The sequence below is a fragment of the Zingiber officinale genome, chromosome 1A (assembly GCF_018446385.1).
Source record: "Zingiber officinale cultivar Zhangliang chromosome 1A, Zo_v1.1, whole genome shotgun sequence".
NCBI classification, from domain to species: Eukaryota; Viridiplantae; Streptophyta; class Magnoliopsida; order Zingiberales; family Zingiberaceae; genus Zingiber; species Zingiber officinale.
The window spans coordinates 161,067,809-161,073,367 of NC_055987.1; positions in this window are offsets into that span (position 1 = coordinate 161,067,809).

Consider the following 5,559-nt stretch of genomic DNA (forward strand, 5'->3'; position numbering starts at 1 on the left):
ATCATGATTGGATTCTTGGATTGCATGTGATTATAACTTGATGATGGATTATATGTGGATAGATTGAGATGATAATTTTTTATATACCTAGTGAGGATTTTAAAGCCTATTGTTCTTATTGATGTGTGATGCACTTGTGGTTAATATTACTCTAGAACTTGTTTGATTCTTTCGAGATTACATTATCATAGAATTGCATGATTTTTATAAAAGCTATCTAACTTGCTTTTATCCATTCCTTTTGTTATCACATGGTGTTTGAATAACTCCCTTATCTTTGGGCATTTCATTCTTTTCTCTCTTCCATTTATTTCACTTTATTCTTCTTTTGGATATGGATATTTTTGGATGTTGCATGATGAGTGTTTTGCCCGGGACGGACAAAAGTTTAAGGTGTGGGAGATAGCTTAGTAAAATTTAGGAGAAGCATAGGTCAACCATGCTTGATCACCATAGGTGATCCATGTTATGTATCTTTTTATTTAAGTTATTATTGATATGTAGGGAAGTGCATAAAAATGTTAAAATAAAAAAATACAAATGAAAAAAAAAACAAATACGAAAAAAAGGGAAAAAATGAAAAAACAAAACAAAAAAACAAAACACAGAAACAAGAAAAAAAATAGTAAAAGAAAAAAAAATATGTGAAAAATAGGAAAAGGAAGAAAAACAAGAAAAAGAAAAAATATTTTTGACATGTTTTACCATTTTATACTCTTTTGTGATATAATTTTTGCGAGAGACAATCTTTATTGTTGTAATATGTAGATTTTATTGTATATCATGAGTAGATTTTATTGAAAAGCTATAGTAGGGATTGTTTACATGTTTATTGAGTTGTGAAAGCTAGCTTGGATGTTTGAATGAAATATCTTTTGGGGCATTGGTTACTTGTACTCATCTATGTATCATTCCATTATATCCATGGTTTCCACTCTTACCTGGCTTTATCTTCTTCATTTCTTTTCTTACATTATCATTTGTTTGATTCATGTTTCTCTTACATAATTAATACCTTCATTATTTGATTATGCACTCCTATGTATATAATAGTAGTGGAGATTAGAAGAAAAGCAAGTATATGGTAGTACATAAATCATGAGTAACTTGAGTGAGCTCCACTATTGCATGTACATAAGAGGAGAGTCACCATCACTTACCTTGTGAGGTTATTTGGTTATCATCCTCAATGTATTCATTGTGGATTGAAATTATCATGTTTGTTAATCGATGTATGAATTGAATCCATGAATGCTTTGGTCATTTGAATTGGACAATCCTAGGTAAATTTTCTTTCACTATTTTCTAAACATGATTGAGAATTGCTAGGGGAATGCATCTTAGTTATTTTCATGTTTTGTTCACTTGCTTGAGACAAGCAAGAATAAGTATAGGGGAGTTAATAACGAGTATTTTGATACATTATTTTGGCTCTTATACTTAGCATGTTTTAGCTTCTCGTAAGTTTAATTTCACATTTATATTATATTTTACAAGTAGAAATTTATTTTAGATTTAATTATAATTTCTTACAAATTCTGGAGGTTAATCTCATGTTTTTAATATGGTTTTGTAGTAAATCCAAAGAGTCATAGCTTAGGGTTAAGTCGAATCGAATTTGATTTGATTTGATTTGATTTGGAGATCAAATGGGGGAGATCAGGCAGAATCAATATAAATCATTAATCGAAATTAAGAGAGATCTTATTCCTTCATTCAGATCTAAGTCATCTCGCCTTCATCTATATTTGAAACTATGTGAACCATCAAATCTAAAGAGCAAACCAACCTCAATTTAATCTGAAGAGATTTGAACCGCTCATATCAAGATCGGGCGTTCAGATCTTCATCCATCTAACTTACACTCACAAACGGTTCGGATTGAAGGAGGAGAAAACTCTTCCTTTTAATCCTTACACGATCGCACAGTGAAAAAGGGTTCGGTTTTCTCCTCTCAACTGTGTGCGTCATCTTCTCCCCGATGCCCGACGCTCGACGCCCTAAACCTTTCCTTCTTCTCCGATCTACTCACACCGGCGACGGATGGCAACTTGGATGATCCTGTGAGCGATAACTACCTCAATAAGGGGTTCTCTGACGGTGTAGCGTTTTGCACCGGCGCAATGGATTCTCCTCATCTTCCGGTCCTTATTGAAGAGCAGCGGCCAATCTAGGGTTCCTTGATAGTGCAGCGTTCTCCTCCAGCGAGGCACTCCTAAACCATCCTTACCTCTTAAGGTCTCCTTACCGATGATGTTGCGAACGTAGGGAGTTTCCAGCAGAGGAATCCGGCTATTTTTCCCTCTTCTCTGTTGTCTTCATCTTCTCCGGTGGAAGCTGCTGTGGAGCCCCTCTTCTGTAGACGACGTTCCAAAAGCAGAAGTCTCCTCCATCTCAGTGCATATTCCAACTCTGACAGGAGCATTCCAATTTCGATAGATCACTCAAGCAAAGTTGTTTGTGATCAGGAGCAGTCATTGTGTTGTTGTTCACCAAGCATTCCAAATCCAGGCCCTTTGCGTGACAGTGAAGGGTAGTCAACTTAGAATTGATCGTGGAAAAGGAAGTTTGGCTAATTTAGTTTCTTTTCTTGTTTGATTGTGTCATGTTTGGTTAACTTAGTTTCAATTCTGCATTTCGTGTTAATTTTCGAATAGATCTTGTTACATTTGAGTAGTTTGATTCTTGATCTTAGTTGTACTTGCAATTAGGGATAATTTCTTGCTTTAGTTCAGAGCTTTCCTTTATTTGTATTATCTTCCATTTACTAGAATAGGTTTCGTTTAATGATTTGCTATTTCATTCTTTAGTTTAATTCTGTTGATGGTAAAATCATAGCGTAAAGTGGCAATGCGTTGTGAGATCACTATTAATGGGTAGATAGGATGTTGTTCATTTCATTAGGGTAAATTCATACTTGTTTTACTATCTCATTCTCTAGGTTTTAGTCCAACTCCCAAAACAAACCCCCGATTAGATTTTGTCTGAAAGCAAACGTCCTATCACTAGTTCCATGTGAGAGACGACCCGATCCTCTACTATACTATCTTAGTGTAAGTGAAGGGGTTCGGTAGATTAGAAATTAATTAATTTGATGTGAGCGAGTGACAGTTGCCAACTTATTCAATGCACTGATATGAGCATATGAAGTCCAGGCAAAAGGCCTACGCATCTCACGTCATTCTAAGTTTTTGAATACATAATTAAGATAGACCTAGTGTGTCTGTGAGATGCTTGTTACCTAATCTATAGGATCATGTTTTCTAGGGATTATCCTAGACTAAAGCCAAAATAAATTTTAAAATATTAGGAAAATCTGAATTTTTAGAAACATAAGTAATGAATTCCCCTAGAATTTGAAAATTTATTTAAGGAAAAACATATCCTACCCTTTAATAACATTTTCAAAAAGGAATTTACTAGATTATCCAAATAATATAGCCAACAAGCAACTAAATAGATAGATCAAGTCAAACAAACAATATATACAAGTGCACTAAAGACAATCAAGTCTAGTCATCATCGACAGATGAGGTGGGGGTTGATCAATCACTTGTAAAGCCTAAAGCATCGACTACATCTGTAGGTCTAGCCGCCTAAATCCGGTGGTCATCTCCCCTTGGAGAGAGGTGAATCCCTTAGAGACTGACTATCGGATCTGTGCGGAAGACTCCTCAACTCTAGCAAAGCGATCTTCTACGGAAAGCGAGGTCGAGGGCTGGGTCGGGGTCGGAAGAGGTGCAAAGAGCTCCTCAATCATAAATGTTGGCATCTCCTCCCCCTTAGGCAGAATGACTGATGGAATATCCTCCTAGGCCTCGTCTGGAACGTCTAGCTGAGGAACCACTCTCTAAGCTAGTCCCTGTTGGTGCAATCGACCCAAGTTTGATCGGTATGATCATGGTTTTGATGTGTATGTCAAAGAGTTTAAATTAGGCTTTCATATGTGTTTGATATGTGTGTTTGAGTCTTGCAGGACTTGGTGAAACACACATGAGAAACTTGGTGCAGCTAAGCTTGGGAAGCTCATCCTAGGGCTCGGATCCTTGAGTCGGTGAAGGATGGTATGGAAGACATCCGAGGGACCATCGGACGAGGAGCAACGGAGTGGAGCCGAGGGAAGCGGACTTCAAGGCAACGTGAAGGATGGCATGGAGAGGAGCCACGAGCTCGGGTGCATCTGAGGGATGAAGGTCGAGGAAAAGGACTTCAAGGGCGACTCCGGAGAGGATAAGTGTGTGTATGTGCAGTCTTAGCAGTCAACTGTGTAGTCGACTGTGCAGTCGATTGCTAGGTTTAGCAGTCGACTGGCTGTGAACAGAAACATTCTATTCGCTCAGCTAGCAGCTACCAGTCGACTGGTAAATAACCGTTGGCAAACCATTGGTGCTGCAAAGTAGTCATTGGCTACCTCCAACGGTAGCACCAGTCGACTGGTGCTGAGATGAGTTGATATGATGATCAACTCTCTCCTCTTATTTATAGGAAGCTTTGGGGCTTGAAGGAGGTTACTCATTCTTGTTGAATAACTCCTAAGTCATTGCCCAAAGCTTCCAAGCCATACTCTTCTTCCTATTCTTAATCTCCATCTTGTAAAAGAAGAAGAGTGATTTGTGAGAGGTTATACTCTACCGAGAAAGAGTAAGCTCTAGCCGGAGATTGCCGGGGATTGATCCACCGAAGGATCAAGAGTTCGTCCACCTCAAGAACACGCCGTGGAGTAGAAGCAAGCAATCTCGGAACCACGTAAAGGAATTGTGTTAGCGTTTATATTCTTGATTATCTTTATTGCTTTAGTTTTTGTATTTCCGCTTGTGTAAACTAACCTTGTAGAGAAGCAATCAATTTGGGGGTGTCGTCTATCCAACCCCCCTTCAAGCCGGCCACCGATCCCCTACAGTTCCCCTGAGCGATAGCATCTATATGCACTAATGCAAGCTAACGCTGACCAATCTCATCATATGTGCTAAGGGAAGTAGATGTACCCTAGGTCATATCTACTCCTATGGGTGAAAATATGAAAGTCAAAACATGACAGTAGGGCATATGAATCCTATCTATTAGTGATGAGATTGGATGCATGAATGACATTCTGAAACATATGCAATGTAATGTCGATGTCTAGGCATTGGCATAATGCATAAAGGAAGAAAGAGTGGGAGGGTTGCATCATCGCAACATCGCGAGATGTAATCGGCAAAATGCATGTGGTAAGAACTCTATATAGGACATAGTCCTGAGAGAGAGAGAGAGAGAGACATAAAGTCAATCACAGTGGATACTCTCTCCTCCTAAAAAAAATACATATGGATAGTATCCAATATAATATGGGAGTAGAGTTTGTCAAATGGCAAATTCCTATTAGAATTACACAAAATACGGCATGCAGACCGCCTAAATCATTAACTATCATACAATAGTTTATGAGAAACTATCATAAACTATCATACAGGGTGGGTGAGAACCTAAAGTCCTTACCTCCTACTCTGGTAGAGTATGTCAAGTTATTGACTTTAGCTAAGTTGTTATAAAATTGAGCACATAAATCTAAGTTTACTG